Raw genomic sequence first — 24,174 nt, 5'->3', positions numbered from 1 at the left:
CTATATTTTATTCTTATAATTTCACTTCTATATTATTTTGTCACTTTGAACTTTTCCTCTTATTAATAGTACCTGATATATATTTATGTGATCCTACCCCCCCACCAAAGAATCCATACCTGGAATGTTTAGTATTTCTGTCTTTTTCTCTCAGGTCTTATGATTTGTTAAAGTTTTAATGTCTTCTTAATAATTCTCCTTTCTACCTTTTTTTTTTAAAGATTTACCATCATGTCATTTATATACTATAAGTTGTACATATATAAAATGTATACTTTGATATGCTTTGACGAGTAGGGGTAGAAAATTCTTCCCTTCCTCTCATCTAGGTTCTTCAGCTGATTAAATAATTATATTGACATAAAACAGATTAACAGGAGAAAAACAAATTTGATTTCATACATACAAGAGATTCATAAAAACATGAGACTTGAAGCCAGAAGCTTTTCTACCATTTAGACAAAGAAACAATAGATTTGTGAGGAATTGACAAAACAAAGGGGTTTGGGCTTGGAGTAATAAATTGGTGAAGATGTAACAAAGTTTGTTTAAACAGCCTTTGAAGCCCTAAATTCCATATCTGTGGTGATAAGAATGCCTTCTATCATTCTGGTCCAGGTAGGTGCCTTCCACGTGGGAGATTTATCTCCAGCTTTCAGGCAGACAAGGATCAGGGCATCTTTCTTTCACCAATTGTTTCTAAAGATCTTTACCTTCAAATCAATATGCCAAACTGGCATATTTGGGGGTGGCATATTCTGCTTACCTTCAACATGCATCCATTCCATGAAATTATCTCATAGTCAAGATAACAAACATATACATCATCCCAAAATTTCCTTGTGCTTCTTTAAATTTTTCCTTTATGCCCCCTCCCAACTCCTCATTTACAGACACTCATGTTTTTGGTCACAATGTGTTCCCTGGCTTTTCCTGTGAATCAATGTAGAGTAATACAATCTGCACTCCCTTCTAATTGGCTTTCATTTGCTCTCAGAGTAACAATTTTGAATCTTTCACATTGTATCATGTATTGATGGTTTTCTTCTTTATTGCTGAATAAAGTTTCTTTGTTAACATATTATCATTTGATTACCCATTCATTCGTTGATAGATATTTCAGTTTGGGAGTCTTATAAACTTGCTATGGATATTTGTGTAGAATGATCAATCACTCTAATTCCAGGTATTCTAACAGGTGATTAGTGTTATCTCCTTCTGGTTTTAATTTGAATATTCCTAACATCTAAAGATGTTACAGTTTCATGTACTTATTTCTGAAGGTAAATATTGTAAGATGTCTGCCCAAATCTTTTATATCTTTCTGATGAAACATCTTTGGTGAAATGTCAGTTCAAGACTTTATCCATTTTTATTGTTTTCTTCTTACTTTGAGAATATTTATATAATCAGGATGCAAGCTTTTTATGAGATGTATCACTTGCAAATATTTTCTTTCAAAGTATCATCTCTTCATCCACTTATCTATACCTTTTGAAGAACAGAATTTAAAAAAAATTAATGATTTTTTTTATCATTTATTTATTTTTATAGATGTTCCTTGTGGAGTTGCTTCTAAGAAATCTTTGTGTAACGAAATGCCACAATACATTGCACTATTAGGGTTTTTTATGTAATGTTGCAAGTATTACCCCCTCACTAAAACACACCCTAGTTTTCATTTACTGGACGAAGTTTTAATATCTCCTGTCTCACATAAATCTTACTTCCTTCCTCAAAACACCCTCTGTCTGCCTGCTTAGCCACCTTCTTTGTTATTTCCCTAATCTGGAGAGTTTTCTTTTCTGAGCCAACAATCATACTAGTCGTGGTGGCCACTCCCACGGATCACTAGTGTGAGATTTAATATATTTATTCTGAAATCTACTCTGAATTTTTAAAAGTTGCTGTATAGACATATACTTTGCCAGCACCATCTACTTAATTTCCTTTCTCTACTGTACTTCCATTACATCGTTTTCGAAATCAACTTTTTACAGGTCTATAATCTTTCCTCTGTTCTATTGATAGACTTGTCGATCTTGTGCAATATCATAGTGTCTTAACATGGTTTTTTGATTAATCTTTTAACCAAATCTGTCCTCCAAATCGTTCTTCTTTTACAAAGTCATTTGGCCATGACAGTTTCTATGTAATTTCACAGTGATTTTATAATAAATTTATCTCTACAAAAAAGTTCTGTGGATTTTGAAAGGTATTATATTACATCTACAGATAACTTAGAGATAATTGAAAATGTAACCATTTTACAATTTCCAGTACATAAGCATAGTCTATATCTCCATTGGTTCAGGTCTTTTTATATTCTTTCAGAAATACTTTATAGTCTTCATTGTACAGATACTGCATGTCACTTACCAGGTTTATCTCTACATTGCCATTTATAATTTTATATTTCAACATTTCCGTTTCTGTTTGATGTTAGTGTGAGGAAATAGACTGACTTCAGTATGTTTATATTGTATCCTGCAAACATGTTAGAACGCTTCTTAGTTCTACGAGCATTTTGTAGATTCCACTCAGTTTTATGTAGACAGACATATTGTCTTTGAATAAAGGGTATTTTACTTCTTCCTTTCTCATCTGAATGCTTTATGTCTCTTTTTCTTCATTTGGCTACAATATAATGTTGAACAGATGTAATGAGATTGGTCACTTGTTTTTGCATAATGTTAAGGGAAGTGTCGTTCACTATTAAGTATGGTGTAAACTCCAGGTTTTTCTTAGATCCCTTTATCAAACTGAATGAGTTTCCTTCTGTTCCTACTTTGTTTAGGTTTTTATTTTCTAGATGGAAATTGGATTTTGTCAAAAGCCTTTTCTGCATTTATTGAGGTAATATGATTTTTCTTTTTAGATTTTAAAATGTGTAATGATCTTGATTGGTTATAAACATTAAAGTAAGCATGCATGGAGACACCTGGTTGGCTGTGGTTAAAGACTCTGCCTGTAGCTCAGGTCATGATCTCAGGGTCCTGGGATCAAGCCCCACATCAGGATCCCTGCTCAGCAGGAAGTCTGCTTTCCCCCCCCTTCTCTCTCTGCCTGCCATTCTTGTAATCTTTATTTGTCATATATATAAATAAAATGTTTAAAAAAAATAACCATGTATGCATTGCTAGGATAAATTTTACTTGGTCACAATATATCATCTATTTATATTTATGTCATTTGTTTTGTTTTTTTTTTTTTTTAAAGATTTTTTATTTATTTATTTGACAGAGAGAGATCACAAGTAGGCAGAGAGGCAGGCAGAGAGAGAGAGGAGGAAGCAGGCTCCCTGCTGAGCAGAGAGCCCGATGCGGGACTCGATCCCAGGACTCTGAGATCATGACCTGAGCCAAAGGCAGCGGCTTAACCCACTGAGCCACCCAGGCGCCCTCATTTTTTTTTTTTTAAAGATTAATATATAAAAAGAAAAAAGATTAATATGAACACGGTATATTTCTTTGCATCCATTTATTTTATTTTATATGTGACTTTGTATGTGAAGTGTATTTGTTGCAGAGAGCACATAATTGATCTTGCTTTAATGTCTAATCAAACCATCTCTGATTTTAATTTAGGCTTTCACAACACTTTTATTTATATTATTGATAATATGTCTCAGTTTAAACCATAATATTGCTATCTGTTTTCTATTTGTATTATCTGCTTTTTGTTTCCTTTTCTCTTTTGCTGTCTTTTAGATTGATAATAATGTTTAGTTCTATTTTACCTTCTTTTCTGATAAATTTGTTATAACTTTTTCATTTTAATGACAGAGTTTATATTATATATATTTAACTTATCACACTTATGTGATACCATATACCTTTTACTGTAAGAACTTAAAATTTTTATTTGCATTTTTATCTTTTTGGCATTTTTGTTAATATTGTCATTCTTTTTAATTCTATGCATGATATAAAAACCAAACTGCATTATTATTTTCATTTAAATAACAATTATCTTTTAATGGGGTATATAAGCAAAAATGTATATATATTTATGTAGTTTCCATTTCCAGCACTCCCCATCCTTTGTGTAGATCTATATTCCATACAGAGTCATCTTTCTTCTCCCAAAAGATTTGGCTTAACACATCTTGTAGTGTGAGTCTTTGGTAATTCATTCTTTTAACTTTTGAATACTTGAAAACATCTTATGGATCCATGAGTTGGTGTAAATTAACATTTATTACCAAGTATTTATATGAATAGTTTCCTATCAAAGATTTTGGGAAATATAAATGTCACAATGGTGTCTGCACATATAAAATAAATAGCTAAGAACCTGACTACCCCATCTTGGTAGTGATAAAGCAAAGCTTATGGATCACTTCAAGGCTTAGTGTGAATAGAAAAAAAAACTGAATTATTATCTAAGGCTCAAATTTGGTTATAGAAATAAAGTTCCAATTGTATATAGCTAAACACATGGTTTAAAGAAAATTATTATAGAACAATTTATCTATACATATTCTTTTACTCTATTGATTATAGTAGCAAATTGTCTCATTGGTCAAATGGAATTACCATGGGATAGTACTATGTTGTGAGGTTTAAACTGGGAGGTACGTATAGGACATATAGATACTAAATTTGTAAATTTGTTTCCACATAGAAGGTTTCAACATTTTATGTTTTCCATGTAAAATGATTCCTTCTCTTTTAAATAATACAGACATTTAACAATTTCTAAGACCAATTACATGATAATCAAAGGAAGAGAGAATAAGCCTTTCTCATTACGCATAATGCAGTCCAGAAGAAAATGGAACCAAATCTAAAGATTAATAAGGCGTATACTCTGATATCACACTGAGGGAAATGAAAGTAAACAAAAATGAGAGTCAAATTGAAAATTGATGGAGCACTGAGGGCTAAGTGGGTCAGGAGGAGTCATGCTTCTGGTAAAGAGAACATCTTGAGATAGAGTTAATTGAGAGATGACAAGCTATGTTTGTGGAATTAAAATAAATATACTGCTTGCAGAATTAAAATAAATTTTTAAAAGATTATTTTTTATTTGAGAGAGAGAGGGGGGAAGAGAGAGAGAGCACAAAAAGGGAGAGCACCTAGGCAGAGGAAGAAGCAGGATCCCCGCAGAGCAAAGAGCTGGATGACAGACTCAATCCCAGGACCCTGAGATCATGACCTGAACTGAAGGTAGAAGCTTAACTGACTCAACCACCCAGGCATACCTAAATAATGTTTAGAAATATCAGCAAAAACAAGGAGGCAGAGCATTGAATGGAGAAGTTATGTAGAAGGTTGAATTTGGAACTAGTTAAAAAAAAAAAAATTCTGGCATAAAGGCAATGAGAAGCTCACAGAGTTCCTTCTTGAAAAGGAAGCTTATATATATTCTGTTTACCTGAAAATACTTTAAAAATACTATTTTGAGATTCTTACCTTAACCAATCTTCTTTCAAATTCCAAAATTGCTAGAACATGCTTATGATAGAAAATATTTACTTCAAAAGGGAGTATTTTCAGGTAACTTTCAGGTGTCTTTGTGATAATAAATTAGTAGGTTAAATAGCTCTGCTTTATATGACAATTTTTCTTAGGGGTGTCCAGCTAGCTCAGTTGGTAGAGCACAAAACTTTTGATCTTGGAGTCATGAGGTAAAATCTCATGTAGAGCATAGAACTTACTTAATTGAAAAAAAAAAGACTATAAAAAAAGTGTGTTTAAGATTTTTTTCTACGTTGCTAAACAAGCTATTCTTTGGTTGCTGGAACAAATGTTGGCATTGAAAATCTCAGAGCAAAACATTGCCCAACAGGGTTTCCTTTTCATGCTCCAAGGAAATACAAGTGAATTCTTAGGCAAATGTACAGATGTGTATCACTATTGAGTGTAATGATATCAACAAGTACAGTAACAACAAGGATAATGAACAATAATCATATTGCTCTCACTACATGTAAGACATAGTCCTAAGTGCTTCACATGTTTTCAACTGATCCTCATAAAAACGCCATGAAGATGGTGAAAGTGGGATTCCAAGCCTGTTTGGCTTCATAGTACCTTTAATTATGTGTCATACAAAGCACTTTCAATATATTTTATGTTGTATAGCACTGGTGGCCATTCATATATAGAGCTTTTCCAAAAGAGAACAGAAATAAATGCTGAGGGAAAGGAAAACTGAGGGATAAAGATGAATGTAAGGAATGTGAGCAAAGAGAAACCCAGTACTTCATATTGTTAGTGGCTAGATAATGTAAACATGGACAAATTACTTATTCTCTAATCTCTTTTTTTTCTTTTAATTAATGATAATTCCTACCTTGAAAAGCTTGTATGCATCTTGAAATAATATTCATCAAATATCTAGTATGGCATCTTACACATTAGGCATACAATGGGTCTTAAAGGATCACAGCCAAATAGGGTTAGACAGTTTGTATTTATACATGAGAGAGAAGTGTGTCCATGAAGATGTCTATACAAATGAAAGCATAACTAGGACATGTAACAACCGAATACATACATTTTTATATGAAAAGTAAAGCTACATGGTTTGTTTACTTGTTTTATGTTGTTTTCTAATTCTTGTGTCATCATATTCTTGTCACTCACTAAATCAGTGTAATGTAGTACAGTATGTGCTACTTGATGACCTGGGCTGATCGTTAGATGGATAAGTTATGAATTTTATATAAACTGTGCTGCTCAATCAAATCTGTCAGGTATTTCCCTAAAGACTACAAGTGTGGTACATATTTTCAGCTGAAAAGTCAAATTGGAACTATATATACCAAGGAAAGAAAGATGGCACCCTGTCCCCCTCCCAAAAAAGATGGCGTCCAGCACGATGAGTGAGTATTTTTTCAGTCTCCCTTGTATTAATATTTTATTTTTGGTGTCAAATAGACTAGTTGAATAATATTAATTCATGGCTTTTTAAAAATGGTTCCTTAGTTTCCTTCTATTATAGGTTCATGTAGATTGAGTTAAGAGACATGAAAAAGGTACCTTGACCAATGTTGAGGAATGTTTTCAAAACAAGCTATTGAATATGTGAAATATACCTAGAGAATGATAATCCTGTATTCCTCTTAAAATTAATCTGCTTATAATATTAGGACCTCTTAAGATATTTTCCTATATCTATAAGAAATGGGAGTTGAAACAGTATACCATTCAAAACTTGTTTTATTCCGTATTGCATGAATATAGTCTGCTCAATGGAAGGTTAGAAGAAAAAGATCAATTGCTTTCTCATTTGCCCATCATGAAACATAGAAATTAAAAGCTATAGTAGTATTAATCTAAAAGCAATAACTGGTATTATAAAAGCAATTAGATTTCCCTCATTGGCTGTATTCATTCCGACATGATGAGATTTTGTTCTGCTGGATCTTAGATGAACAGTCTGCTCTCATGAAATCAGCATCTGGATCATAATTGTGCTCCAGATCCTGATTAATTCCCCTGGAACCGTCAGGTGCAAGTTTATGATGACAAAAGCCTGTACTCAGAAGTGCCAACAGTTAAGAGTCCTCCATGAAGCCCTGAATGTGAGAGATCCCAAACTGCCTTTATTTTTCTTTTAGAGGATTCCATAACTGGTTTTTAGTTTATAATGAGTGCCTATTGGAAAGTATAGGGGGAAAAACAGAAACCATCTGTTTGTAACAGGACTGAATGATTCTGACTAATTTATTACAATAACCAGGAATGTTATAGCCACCAGTGAGACATATGCAGAAGACTTACTTAAGGATTTTGTCAATTATTATCCTAAGAATAGGAGCACTTTATAAAGTAAAGACATTTACAACTCTATAGGGTCATGTTAAAAAGTTTGTGTTAAAACTGCTGCCTATTTATAAAGGTATTTTAAACCTGAAAAATAAGATTTTTTACAACTTGTTTTGTTGACTGTTACTGTGTTATCTTTTCACCTGAGAAGGAATATGTACCTGTCCATCTTGAAATGCATATAACTGCTGAAATACATTCTTTCCATAGAGTTTTACCTGAATAGAATTAAACATTTTTAATATGTTTTATTCCACATATTGTGGGCTTGACAAACTGCACATCTCTCAGAGTAACGTTGGTCTATTTAAACTTAGAGCACGTCAAATACATACGTACCCTTGAGTATTAATTATCATTCAAACTTAGATGGATATCTCACAGATTAATTCTATTTAAGTTGTAAGTGTCATCGACTTTATGAATATAAAGTCATACAGAAGTTCTTGCTGAAAGTTTTGATGCATCGGTGTAAACTTATTTATTTTCAAGATGAGGATAAACTCCCAAAGGCCTGGAAATAAGTTTTGACTTACTACAAAGAATGAACGGCATAGAAGATGAACTTAAAAGACTCAGGGATACTCAGAGAAAAGTAATTACTGAATGATGCAGATATACTGAGACAAAGAATAATCAACATGATTATGGTTTTGTTTTTCTGATATAGCCAATGGAGAATGTACCTTGAAAACTAATTCTGGAAGAGAAAAAGGACTGGCTCTCTCCAAAGTTACATGTTACTACTGCTTTAAAATTTGGGAAGTTTGTTTTTTTTTTTTTTTTTTTTTAGATTTTGTTTATTTATTTGACAGACAGAGATCACAAGTAGGCAGAGAGGCAGGCAGAAAGAGAGAAGGGGAAGCAGGCTACCTGCTGAGCAGAGAGCCTGATGCAGGGCTCGATCCCAAGACCCTGGGATCATGACCTGAGCCAAAGGCAGAGGCTTTAACCCATTGAGCCACCCAGATGCCCCGGGAAGTTATTCTTACTATACATATGTTCCTTTGCATATATGAACATTTTTGACAAGCAGTTGCATATCGAAACAACTATGTAAATTTTGCCCTGTGATAAAACATGTACATTTGAAAAAAACTATTGATTCTAAAACCCTCTACATTGATTAAGCTGGAATTAATAATAGAAAACATGTTATGAGTTCTTCGCCAAAATAAGTATTTCCAAAGTAGCAAAGATGTGTATTCAAGAATTTGTAAAAGCTTCAGCATGCCTAATAGCTATAGTGAAATATCTTGTCATCAATAGTGAACTAATGGTCATTTTATTTTTGAACCTAACCTGCTTTAGGCAAAATCCTTGGCAGCTTTATCCTCTTTAAGTTTAATGGCTACTTGTACTTGGAAGCAAGCCACTACTAATTAAACTCAACAAAATTAATATCTAGCCTTTTAACCTGCATTATTATTATTATGTTTTTACTTCCATATCTAACCAACTGCCTGGTAGCGTGAATCAAATAATAATCTTTCAAAGATAGCTCTTAAACGGAAGATTTAGTCTCTAAACATCTGAGAAGTTTCACCATTTTTAATAACAATCATACCTTGTTTCTACATAAAATATCACCACAAATACTATTTCAGTCAGGAAAAAGGAGAAGTGATTTAAAGTAGTCAACAAATCAACTATGTGTAGAAGAATACACAAAGATAAACTCAAAATGGATAAAAGACCTCAACATGAGGCAGGAATCCATCAGAATTCTAGAGGAGAACATCGGCACTAACCTCTTCAACAGCAGCCACAGCAACTTCTTTCAAGACATGTCTCCAAAGGCAAAGGAAACAAAAGCAAAAATGAACTTTTGGGACTTCATCAAGATCAAAACCTTCTGCACAGCAAAGGGAACAGTCCACAAAACATAGAGGCAACCCACAGAATAGAAGATATTCACAAATGACACTAGAGAGAGAAGATATTCACAAATGACACTACAGACAAAGGGCTGATACCAAGATCTATAAAGAACTCCTCAAACTCAACATACATAAAGATAATCACATCAAAAAATGGGCAGAAGACATGAGCAGACACTTCTCCAAAGAAGACATACAGATGAAAAAATGTTCATTAGCCATCAGGGAGATTGAAAGCAAAACCACATTGAGATACCACCTTACTCCAGTTAGAATGGCCAAAATTAACAAGACAGTAAACAACAAGTGTTGGAGAGGATGTGGAAAAAGGGAACCCTCCTACGCTGTTGGTGGGAATGGAAGTTGGTGCCACCATTTTGAAAAACAGTGTGGAGATTCCTTATAAAATTAAAAATAGAGCTACCCTCTGACCCTGCAATTGCACTACTGGGTATCTACCTCAAAGATAATTATGTAGTGAAAAGAAGAACTATCTGTACCCCAATGTTCATAGCAGCAATGGCCACAGTCACCAAACTGTGGAAAGAATTAAGATGACCTTCAATGGATGAACAGATAAAGAAGATACTGTCCAATTATATAATGGAGTTTTATGCCTCCATCAGAAAGGATGAATACCCAATCTTTGTATCAACATGGACAGGACTGGAAAAAGTTATGCTGAATGAAATAAGCAAGCAAAGAGAATCAATTATCTTATGGTTTCACTTACTTGTGGAGCATGAGGAATAACACAGAGGACCTTGGGAGATGGAGAGGAGAAGTGAGGTGGGGGAAATCGGAGGGGTAGACAAACCATGAGAGACTGTGGAGGACTCTGAGAGACATACTGAGGGTTTTGGAGGGGAGAAGGGTGGGGGATTGGGTGAGCCTGGTGGTGGATATTAAGGAGGCCATGTGTTACATGGACTGCTGGGTGTGGTGCATTAACAATGAATTTTGGAACACTGAAAAGAAGTAAAGTAAAATAAAATGGAAAAAAATAGTCAACAAAGATAACATTTTATATACACAAATTCATTACAGTTATTATCTATGAAATATATGTAAAATTTAAAAGCAAAATACTTCCACATAAGTGATTATTAAAGAGAAAGCAATATATAAAAAATGTATTAGGAGATGAATTTGTTCAAGTTATACAAAGTTGTTCATATATAGCAGCATATTACTGAGTAAAAAGTATTTAAAAAGCAAATCCTCAGCTACCGGGGCAGAGAGAATGTTTATTAGTATTACTTGAAAAAAGAACAACATATTGGTTCCTATCTGCTAGAGATAATAGTTTCATTATTAGAGATAATCAGCAACCCGCTGCACATTTCCAAAGAAACAAAGCGTATTACGTTCTTCTACAGCCAATTCCATATCACAAAGCAAAGAAGTGGGAGTAGGAGAAAAAGAAATGAGGAGGAATTTACAAACTAAGGCTTGATAAAAAGAACACTGATTATTACAAGCATGAGTTTTTAAATTAATATAATTATTTATATCATTGTGAGGTCTGTACCTACAACATATTTCACTTACTGCATAAACTTTTACAATGTATTTCCTTTATTATTTTATAATTATAATATCTAATTATCATTATTAATGAATTCTGAAAAAATTAAAGATCCTATTATATAATTTAGGCAAAAGCAAACAAATTACTCTATTTAAAGACAACTTATACACTAGAATTTTACTATACCCATAATTATATATAAAATAACTATAGAAAAGTATAGTTATTATTCCAATATGGGACTCGTAAGTCTCAAGTTAAAGAATGAAAACAAATAGACTTTCTATAAAGTATATATTTTAATCAATAGATATGTGGAATGTTTAGATTTGAAACAATTCATACTCAGAATGGTTATCTCAAATAATCCCTTTTATTTATGCTTTGTCATGCAATTATTAACACTTGAAAGTAATTAAAACATTGAAAAAATCAGCAAAAAATAGAAGTTATGAAAAAACAAGTAAAACTTGTAAGTAAAAAAAAATAAATAAAATATAAAATTTATTTGAAACAACATAGGAAATAATCAGTACTCAAATACATCAATAAAAATTATGCTATCTGAATAAAAAAAAAGAATGGAAAGGAAAAGAAAGTCCCAAAAGTTTGTCAGATAATATAAAATACATAAGATTTTTTTTTTCTTCAGAGTCCTAGGAGGAAAAGAGAAAAAGTGTAGAGCTTAGAGAAAGTAGTAGAAGAGATAAAGATTAACAATTGACATATTCTATGAAAGTCATGAGGCAAGAGTCCTTTTTAAAATTATTTTTTAAAAGATATTTATTTCATTTATTTGACAGAGATCACAAATAGGCAGAAAGCCAGGCAGAGAGAGAGGAAAGGAAGTAGGCCCCCTACCAAGCAGAGAACCCAACGCAGGGATCAATCACAGGACCCTGGTCTCGTGAACTGAGCCAAAAGCAGAGGCTTTAACCCACTGAGCCACCTAGGCACCCTGAGGCAAGAGTCTTAAGAAGGGGTACAAACCCCAAACAGGAAAACTCTCCCACCTTCTCCCTTCAGCCCATGTCAGTAATAAAACCACTAAAAATGTGATTTTATACACTTATATATTGTAAAATGATTACCACCATAGTCAGCTAATACCTCCATTTTATAACATAATTACTATTTCTTTTTTGTAGTAGTAATATATAAGGTGTACTCTCTTAGCAACTTATAAGTATACAATACAATTAGTATAATTAGCTATAACTGCTATAGGTGTCCAGAATTTATTCATTTTATAATTGGAACATTGTACCCTTTGACCAAAATATCCCCATTACCACACCCAACCTTCAGTCCCCAGTCTATTCTCTGTTTTTACCAGTTTGGCCTTTGTAGATTTCACATCTAAATGATATCAAACAGTATTTATCCTTCTCTGTCTGACTTACCTATTTAGTAAAAGGCCCTAAACTTTTACACAAGTTGTTGCAAATGGCAGGATTTTGTTGTTGTTGCTGTTGTTATTGCTGAGTAATATTCCATGGTATAAATACTACCTCTTTATCCATTCATTCATTCGGACAACATCCATTATCTTGGCTATTGTGAATAATGTTGCAATAAACACAGCATTGTCTATATCCTGTTTTCATTTTTGTTTTAAGATACATGCTCAGAACTGAAGTTGCCAGATCATATGGTAGGTTAGTTCTTTTAAACTAATAATTAATTAATTAATTAATTTTGTGTAAAAGAGATTAGGAGGGGAGGGACAGAGGGAGAGAGAGAATTGTAGGCAGGCTCTACTCCCAACACAGAGCCCACACATAGGGCTCCATGTCACAACTCTGAGATTATAACCCGAACTGAAATTAAGAGTCAGTTGCACAGTGCCCTGAGCCACCCATGTGCCCTGGTAGGCAGTTCTTTTTTAATTTATGAAGGAGATATATATATATACATACACACACATATATATAATAAGGATATATACATATAAGGATATATAAAAATAACACATTTGAAGGATATATATATATACATATATATGTGTTTTATATATATATAAATACATAAATATACATATACATGAATATGTGTTATATATATTAAAATGACTTTTTTCTTTTCCTCTGGATATATATATAATATGTATATTTTTTTTCTTTTCCTCTGGATATGTACATAAATATGTGATATATATATACATATATGATAGATATACACACATATACACACATATATGATTATGACATAAATACACACATATACACACATATATGATATATATATACACACACATATATATATATATATCACATATTTATGTACATATCCAGAGGAAAAGAAAAAAAGGTCATTTTTAATTCATTTTAGATGGATGAGAAATCATTAGAGAAGAGACAATATTGTGTTTCCTGACACTAGAAGAATGATTTGAATCTTCAGAATAGGAAGATATCTTTAGTGTTAGGTCTAACTTCATTTCAAAATCTATGACAAAATGATTGTCCATTTATCTTGCTATTGCTTAAAGATAATTGTTTGTTTTCTTCATGTTATAAAATACATCCTTTAAAAAAGTAAATCCCATACTTTCAAAAATGAAGGAGAATAGTTTAAAAAATGTATGAAGAGAGCATAAAAACACCTATTCAAGCCCTAAACAATAGATTAACTATGTATAGTTTATGAAAAAATGGCACTATCACAGTTGGGATATTTTTGCCATCTATAACTGAAAAAAAAATTAGTGAAGAATTGACCTCAAACCTTTGTTTTTTTTATTATGTTCAGTTAACCACCATATAGTACATCATTAGTTTTTGATGTAGTTTTCAATGACTCATTAGTTACATATAATATCAAAGACTTCTTTTTATCCATCCCATTGTTTTCTAAAGACTTACTATGACCAAAGTAAAAAAGAAAAAGGCTAATGATTTTTCTAAACCCTAAAATATTTAGAAATAAATCATTCACATATATTGGAAGTAGTGTTGTTTGCTAATAAACCCAATAATAGCAAGCCACTGATTGCACTTTTATAAGTTAATATAAAACCAAAATACAAAAATAAATGAAATAAAAAATGTATTCCAAGACAGCAAATTGTTTTGCATTTGCAATAGCAACAAAAGATTTCTCACCCCATTGAATTTAAAGATATGGTAGTGAAATAAACTTAGGTACAGGTGGTTTTATTGTTGGATTAGCATGGTCTCAAGATCTTTAGAGAATTCTTTTGTTCTTGAACATATATCGGTCTAATTAAGTTTATATTTCTGAACATATATATCTGCCTATGCGCCAAGGCCCGGCAACAGTGTTAGTTATTATTACAATAAAAGTAATATTCGTGTTGGGATAAAAGTTCTGAGATTTAAATTCCTTTGACACAGATGGGGATTTGTTGGAACAAGATTTCTATTTTTATGTCCCTTACCATTATATATATCAAGTCGAATAAGAAAATGTAGTATTAAAATATTGGGGAATTATTTAACTTAAAGTATCTTGCTGTTTGAGTTCAATATTTCTATTATAAGGGCAAATTAGTTTGATGGATCATTTTTTTTTAAATAAAAGAATTTGTCAGCATTTTCTTTAGGATTTTTAGCTTCATATTCATTATTAAAGAATGTGACCATCCATAGTTGAAATGATAATAACGTGTTCAATTCATTTAAAGGTGATAAAACTTTGTGTAATGCTATGGTTGATTTGAGACAATTCTCATGCTATCTATAACAGTTTGCTTATAATTTGCTATAAATGTCTCAAGAAAAAGAATTTATAACATTTCTTCAATCTTCATATATGATGTTAGATTCCTGCCTTGATTTTTATTTTTTCTTTATTTACTTCTTATAGTTAAATTTTCTCAATACAATTCTCAATATTGAAAACAGCAAACAAAAGTTTAAAAGCTGTCAGCTTCATTGATCTTGTATGATTATATTTATCATCTATTATCATCATTTAAAGGTGATAATATGTTGACAAATATTTGAAAATATTTATTTGACTATTCTCTTCTGAACATAAAACTACGTATACTTAATTTTAAATAAATAGTAGACTTAGTATAAGTTATATTAACAATAAATTTATCAGATTTAAATATTTGTCAAATTGTATTTTTCAAATTTATTCAGTGTGTTCATGATATTAATGCACTAGAGTTATTTATCATATGGGGATAAAAATATCAGTGATACGGGGCGGGGTGCTTGGGTGGCTCAAGTGAGTTAAAGCCTCTGTCTTTAGCTTAGGTTATGATCCAAGGGTCCTGGGATACCTAGCCCTGCAGGCTCTCTGCTCAGCAGGGAGCCTGCTTCCTCCTCTCTCTGCCTACTTGTGATCTGTCTGTCAAATAAATAAATAAAATCTTTAAAAAAAAATCAGTGATACATTATTTTTAAATGTATACTTCTTAACAATTTCCTAAAGAAGTTTCTAGTCAAATTACATATTTCTACTTCAGGGTTTGTGTGAAGAAAGATGCAGTGAGTTTTACACTATTAATGGCTATAAAATGGCCTGTTATATTCATAGGTGATGCTTCCATTTAATGAAATATCAGTAGGAGATAATGTCAATTTGTTAAATAAACTCACTTTATGATGATGTGTAGGGTATTGACCCAAGAGAAAAGTATATTACTGTGGGTTAAGCCATAGGCTTTAGAGTCAAGTCAGGCTAATTACTAGCTCTGAGATCTTGAGTAAATCACACAAAATCTCTACTTCAGTTTTATCATTTAAGAGTTTTTTAAATGTGCTGTTTTTGTTTAGTGTGTGGCATATAAAATGCAATTAATAATAATAGGTAGGTACAAACCACCCTCAAACACAACAGATTATAAAAACATCCAATTTTGTGGGAGATTGGATTAAAATGATGAAGTTAAGAGCTCTAGCAGGGTATTGAATGGAGGTATATGGACCATTAATTCTTCACTTTGGCATCAGTCAGCATCACTGTGGGTTTTAAAAACTAGAGGTTGTGTTGTTATGTGCCACATCAAGAAAATCTAAATTCAAAATCCTGAAATTTACAATTTTTAAAAGCTCTCCTGTTGACATAGACATGTAAATATCTTTGGGGTTTTTTGAAGTGGGGGATCACTGAACATTTTTTTCTTACAGTGGCCTCATTTGAACTTCCTCTTAAGTTTTCTCCATGATCTCACATTCTTTATTCTGGAAAATGAAAGAATGGATTCTTTCACTTCTCCTTAAGAAAAGGTTTACACTTGCTCTTCATTTACACTTAGGTTTACCCTTAGTCAGGCTTAACAAAGAAGAGAAAACCAAATGGATGTGTGCTGAGCATTTAAAGATACCACTGTTCTTACTGCAGGAAGGGAGGAATTTTATGGCAGGAAGCCTGAGGACTGAACTGATGCCTATAACGCTTGCACATTAGTAATAAGCATGACAAAAAGAATGACAAGAATATGGGGACAAATTGGGAAAGGCAGGAAAAGCCTAAAACTTTAGTCTTTGAGTGATTTTTAAATAAGGAAATCTTTGAACATTGTAGCTCTTTAGGAAATTAAATAATGACTAAACAAAGTAATTGCTTTCCAGAAAAATTTAACCTACTTAAAATTAACAGAAAGAAATTGGAGATGCATCTACTGATTACAGCAGGGTCTAGTGTAGTGGTTTCTATCCTTGGCTTTACAAGAAATTGCATTTGATACTTTCAAAAAATTACCTGTCCCCTACATCGGATTTATTAATCATTTGAAGCACAGAATGAACATCAGTATTATTTTATTTTTTATGTTATTTTAATTGTTAATACAGTAAAAATAACTTTTGTATGTGTACTGTCCTATGAATGACATAACATGCACAGAAAAAAAAATGGTAAACTCACTCTTATTTTCACAGTCTGGTCTTCTCTCCTGATCTGCTTACTACTGTTTATTTTTATGACACCTTGAATAATTGAAATTCACTATGTCAATGTTTAAATGCTACATTAAATGGGGGAGCCAAGGTAGAATGTGCTTACTCCATCTTAGATGGAACCATCTTAGATGGAACCCAACTCAGCAGTATTCTTTGCACTTCAACATGAAAGCAAGATGGACAAATACATTTCTAGGTCATCAAAATTTATGCCAAATGTGGAATAAATAAGGGATAACGTTAACTTAGGCATTGCTACAATTTAATAATGTAGTATTTTTCTTTTTTTCTTTTTTTATTCATTTATTTGACAGACAGAGATCACAAGTAGGCAGAGAGGCAGGCAAAGAGAGAGGGAGGGGAAGCAGGGTCCCTGCTGAGCAGAGAGTGCTATGTGGGACTTGATCCCAGGATTCTGGGATCATGACCTGAGCCGAAGGCAGAGGCTTAATCCAGTGAGCCACCCAGGCACCCCTAATGTAGTATTTTTCAAAGGAGAATTTGGCTACTTGTACCAAAAGTCACATGGAGTATTTGTTTAGAATGCAAGTTACCAGGGTAAAAGATGATACACATAATTAGAATCTCCGAGAATTTGGTCTGGATATCTCTATATTAAAAATACCTAGGTATGTATATTTACCCTAAAGTTTGCAGACCAAAGAGTTAACCTTGATTATAGGAGAGGTTCTAATTCAAGGTCAGACTCTACCATCTGCCTATTATTGCATAAGTCACATAATTTCAAGGGTTTCACATGTGAAATTCAATTCAATAAACCAATATTTCTTGCTATGTATTATTAACACATTATAATTCATTATTAGCATAATTATGAATTTGTTCTTGATTAATATTTATATGTATTCTTTCTATAGAATCACACAGTTCTAAAATTTGTAATGCCATACTTGAACAAAAGCAAATTATCTTCAGGAACTTACTATATTCTAGAGTGAAGAGAAATAATAAGCATACTAAACTAGAACTATTCTTTTTAGAATGCTTGAACATGATAAATGACATGGAAAAATAAATACAGCAGGGCAATGGGGACTGGGAGAGAGTTGTGTGTGCTAAGGGGCTGTGATGTTAAGTAGAGTGGTTAAGATAGTCCCCAGTAAAAATAAATAAATAAAATAAATTTTAAAAAAGATAGTCCCCAGTATGCAAATATATTTTAACAGATTTTGTTGTGGTGAGGGAGTCAGCCAAATGGCTGTCTTGAAGGGTATTCAGAGTACTCCGTAACTCCATGTATATGCCATGCCTCACAAATAGCAAAGGGACCCAGAACCGAGGATCATGACATGAGCTGAAGGCAGCCGCTTAACCGACTGAGCCACCCAGGTGCCCCAATTCTATTAAAGGATTCATCTGTTTTCCTGAGAATAGAAGTTAGTGGACAGCAAAACAGAAATTAGGAGATCCAGTTAGGAGACTGCTGCAGTAACCCAAATTTAAAAGTGGTTTAGAACCAAAAGGTAGTGATGCAAGTGATAAGATATAGTCAGATTTTATATGTGTATTTTAAGGGTTAAGCACAAAGTTTTTTTGTTGTTTTGTTTTTTTGAGAAACTCATAGGTGGAGTATATCAGAAAATGGAAAGTCAAGCTTTTGCCTAAGTTACTGGAAAAATGGAGTTGCTTTTAACTGAGATGCAAAGATTTCACAGGTAAAAAGATTAGGCTGGTGAGATCATGAGGTCCAGTTTGGGTAAATGAAGATGAATTAGAAATCCTAGTGAACATGTTGTGTAGCACACTGAACATATGAATCTGAAGTGATTGAGAAAATTATCGGTTGATGGTTGTCAATAAAAGAGTGGTAATAAGTGTCATTAAGAGAGAGGTAAAGTATTGAGAGAGGAATCAAGTAGTATAATAGGCTCCATCTATCGCAACATTTGACAGTTGTAGGATTATTTGCTGATCGGTTGATATGTTTTTGGTTTGGTTTTATTTTAACCGATCTGTACAAGGTGAAATAGTATCTTATTTGGTTTGAATTTACATTTGAAAAAATACTTATCATGTGGTAGGCAGGTCCTTCTTCCTAACCTCATCATATTTAAAGGACTCTTGAATATGCTTATCCTTTCACACTTTTACATAAATTCTAAAAATCTCTTGTAAAACTTATTAAAATAAAGAAAAAAATCTTTTGAGATTTTGGTTGAATTGCTTTGAAGCTTTAAATTTGAAGCACATGGACAGTTTTATGCTGCTGGGTCATTTACTTATTAAGTTACTTTAAAAAACTCAAAAATCTTTTAAGTTTATATTAAAATTTTGCACACCATTTAAAAAGATGCATTCTATTGCTTGGAGGACTGGGTGTGGTGCATAAACAATGAATATTGGAGCACAGAAAAAATAAAATTAAATTTTTAAAAAAACTAAAAAGATACATTCTTAGGTATCATCTGTTGCTGATGCAAATTTTACCTTTAAATTGATTTCATTTTCTAAAGTGCATTAATTTATAGGAAAATAATAATCTTTTATAATGATCTTATATCAATATTGTTAAATCTCCTTGAAAATTCTAATAATATTCACTGTGATAGTCACCTGAACTTTCTACATAAACATTCTACTTCAGAATCATGATAGTTCATTGCTTTATAATCCTTTTAAATTTTATTTTAGTTTGTGTTTTTTTATTTTAAAAAGGAGTGCTGGAAAAAAATTCAAAGGACTTTTTAAAAAAATTATTCACCAGTGAGGATGATGTTTGATATAATATAATGCAGGCAATGTTTACCAATTAATAGAAGCTTTCTAAGTCTTTAAAAAAAAAGCCTTAGTTTATTTTTATTTCCATGTTTCTCTATCCAGTCATAACCATCTCAAAATGTAATGACACTTATTCTCAGGATGTGATATTGTATTTCATTATTAGCAGGTTTATAAATCACAGTTCATTTACAAATATAAAACTTTCTGATGAGCATACAGTGAATCATTAGTCTTTCACTGACTGATCAAAAAGAAATAAACTCATTATCTATTTTTGCTTACATTACTTTATCATTTAATTAAAAAGGAATTTCTTTTCTAGTATCATACAAGAATCAAAAAATAAAATTATTCTATAGTTACATATCAAAAATGTGCTTTCATCATTATGTGGCTTCATATAAAAATTATTGTTTCAGGTTCTATCGTTATTATTAAATATATAAACATATACTTATTATAAATAAAATCACTGAAAAACAGTAGATTTATTGAGAATTTCACGAAAAATACTTTTCTATTTACTATTCCATTTAACCCTTGCAACAATTGGCTGAAGCAGGTATTGTTATTAACCCCACTCTAAAAGAGGAATCCCAGGCTTAGAGTAGAGGATTTACCTAAACTCACACAGTCACTAAAAGTTAAGTGGTAGAACCGAGTTTCTAATCCAAGCAGCTGGTCTCCAGGCTGCTTAAAATACTTTTAAGCATTTTGTGATATATTTCACAAATACTTAGTGAATATTGTTAATCTCAGGAAATGGTATTCAGGAACACAAATGTATCCATGTTTCTTGATCTATATATACCATATGATAAAGTCAAGAATGAAATACTTTGGGGCGCCTGGGTGGCTCAGTGGGCTAAAGCCTCTGCCTTCGGCTCAGGTCATGATCCCAGAGTCCTGGGATCCAGCCCCGCATTGGGCTCTCTGCTCAACAGGGAGCCTGCTTCCTCCTCTCTCTCTGCCTCCTTCTCTGCCTACTTGTGATCTCTGTCAAATAAATAAATAAAATCTAAAAAAAAAGAAATGAAATACTTTGTAATATGTTATTTATTTAACTGCATAAAGAAGCAATCAATAAAATGAAAAGGTGGCTTTTGGAATCAGAGAAGATATTTGCAAATGACATATCTGATAAAGGTTTAGTATTCAAAATCTATAAAGAACTTACTAACTCAACACCTAAAAAAAAAAAAATCCAGTTAAGAAATGAGAAGAAGACATGAATAGAAATTTTTCCAAAGAAGACATACAGATGTCTAACAGATGTATGAAAATGTGCTCAATATTACTCATCATCAGGGAAATACAAATCTACAATGAGATATTATCTCACACCTGTCAGAATGGCTAAAATTAACAACACAGGAAACAACAGGTTTTTTTGAGGATGTTAAGAAGGGGGAACCTTCTTATACAGTTCGTGGGAATGAAAACTGGTACAGCCATTCTAGAGAACAATATGGGGGTTCTTCTAAAAGTTAAAAACAGAACTACTCTACAACCCAGCAATTACATTGTTAGGTATTTACCCAAATATAAACACTGATTCAAAGGGGGCACATGTACCCCAATGCTTATGGCAGCATTATCAACAATAACTAAATTATGGAAAAAGCCCAAATGTCCATGGACTGATGAATGGATAAAGAGGTGGTGTGTATGTGTGTGTGTATGTGTAACAGAATATTACTCAGCCAACAAAAAGAATGAGGTGGATGGATCTACAGTGTATTGCTAAGCAAAATAACTCAGGGAAAGACAAATACCATATGATTTCAGTCATAAGTGGAACTTAAGAAACAAAACAGGTGAACACAGGGGAAAGAAAAAGAGAGTGAGGCAAACCATAGGAGAGACTCCTAACTAGAGAGAACAAACTGAGTGTTGATAGAAGAGAGGTGGGTGAGAAGATGTGCTAAATGGGTGAAGGCTATTAAGGAGGGCACTTGCTGTGATGAGTACTGGGTGTTGTAAGTAAAGGATGAATCACTAAATTCTACTCCTGAAACTAATATTATATGATATGTTAATTACCTAGAATTTAAATAAAAACTGGAATCATCCAAAAAAAAAAAAAGAAAAGAAAAGAAAAGATTAGTCTCTCAAATAAACTTTTCAAGATGTCCATTCTGCTATTTATCTTATTTATATGGCCTTGCACTAGGTCAGGGAAATTGAATGCCCACAGGAATTATTAGTGTATAGACATTCATAAAGTAGGGAAATTGAGTCTCTGGTCTAAAATGGGGAGGGCAGTAATCCAGGATAATCAAACTTCATGCTTCCAGATCTCTTTAACTAGAAAATCTTAGCAATTTCAGTGTTTATTTGCTATTTACAAGACTTTGTGACTTGGTTAAACTCCTCCCTTCTGATTTTTTATAAATACATGGAGCTTTTTAAATAAAAACTATACCTTCTTTCCATCTTTGAATATCCCTAATGTATGTATTTCAAATTCTTGGTTAGCAAGATCAAAATTACTATCTGATTATTGACTGTATTGTATTGTTTTGTTTTTAGGACTGGATTTCTTCATGAGCTTTGATATTTCTGTTTGCATGTACATTTTGATGGGAAGTATTTTCTTTCAGAAGTGAAAGATTGTTAGTTTCCTTTTTTTTTTTTTTTCCTCTCCCCCTATAGGCTCAGTCTTCACTGTCTACTGATTTTTGTTTGTGAGCCCACACTAAAGCACCCTTCATTATTATTTCCCAGGGGTGACACTAAGGATATGACCGATCTCATAATAAATTCAGTGATTTTGTGACCTGTCCCTGAACGCCCTATTTATTATATTACTGACTCTTGTCTCCTTTTTCCCAACCTCTGGATAAAGACATATACCATTTACATATGCACAGATAAATATGTTCCTGCCTCCCTAATTTTTCAGGAGCTATTCTAGATGTGTATCTCAACTAAGTCTGCCTGTTATCATATATGTATTTTAAAAAGTTACCATTTCTATTTTATTTTTATTATTTTACATTTTTCCAGGTTTATAGAGTAGTAGTTGACATATATCGCTGTATAAGTTTAAGGCATACAGCATGATGGTTTGATTTATATTGTTAGTAAAATCATTACAATAGGTTTATCATTCACCTTCTCACACAAATACAGTTAAAAAAAAAAGAAAGAAAAAGAAGGGGAAAATTTTTTCACCTTATGATGAGAACTCTTAATATTCACTCCTTAACAATTTTCTTGTATATCATACAGCAGTGTTAGCTAGAGTCATCATGTTGTACATTACATCCCTAGTGCTTATTTATCTCATAACTGAAAGTTAACACATTTTAACCACTTTCCTCCAATCCCCCCTTCTCTCACACCCCCACCTCTGGTAATCACAAGTCAGATCTCTTTCTGTGAGACTGTTTTGTTTTACTTTTTGTTTATGCTATACACAAGATCATATAGTATTTGTCTTTTTCTAATTGATTTTATTTAGCCTAGTAACTTTTATTATCAGAAATGGCAGAATTTCCTAATTTTTATGGCTGAATAATATTCCATTGTGAGTATATGTATGTATGTATGTATGTACACACACACACACACACACACACACACATAAAACAACTTTTTTATCCTTTCCTCCATCAATGGACACTTAGGTTGTTACCATGTCTTGATTATTATAAATAATACTGCTATGAACAGGGAGATTCAGATGTCTTTTTGAGTTAAAGTTTTTGTTACTTTTGGATATACTCCCAGAACTGGAATTGCTGGATCATTTGGTAGTTCTGTTTTTAATTTATTCAAGCACACCTCCATACTGTTTTCAATAGTGACCACACCAATCTACAATCCTGCCGAGGTGTTCCCTTTTCTCTGCACACATGCCAGTATTTGCTCTCTTGCCTTTTAATGATGGCCATTGTAACAGGCATGAGGTCAAATCTTTTGGTTCTTTTTTTTTTTTTTTTTCTTTAATACCTCAAGAAACATACTCCAACCCTCATTGGTTGTTCTGGAATGGAAAACAGAAAATTCATGTCGTCAACCCAGCTCATTGTTATTTCTGTTCCATTTCTGATTTACAAAGACATTCCTTTTTTATTTAGTACCAACTATGTCTTTGTTTTTCAGATTTCATAAAATGTATCCTTTATTTCTAGGAGTTAAAAAATAAGTAAATTTTCAAGCATAAGTGACTGTACTAACTTGGCAAATTAATCTGTCTCATGGTTTCAGTAACATTTTTTTTTTTTCAGTTTCTTATGCTTTTTACAGGGAGAAGCTTTTTTGGAGACTTAACATGTCCCCTCCTCTCTCCTGTCTACTTAAGATGGGCATACTGGCACGAAAGAGGAGCTTAATCTTATTCCAGTTGTCTGCCATTC

Source organism: Neovison vison, chromosome 5 (genome assembly GCF_020171115.1).
Source record: "Neovison vison isolate M4711 chromosome 5, ASM_NN_V1, whole genome shotgun sequence".
Taxonomy (NCBI): Eukaryota; Metazoa; Chordata; class Mammalia; order Carnivora; family Mustelidae; genus Neogale; species Neogale vison.
The sequence above is the reverse complement of the archived record's forward strand: the minus strand, read 5'-3'. Positions refer to the sequence as shown.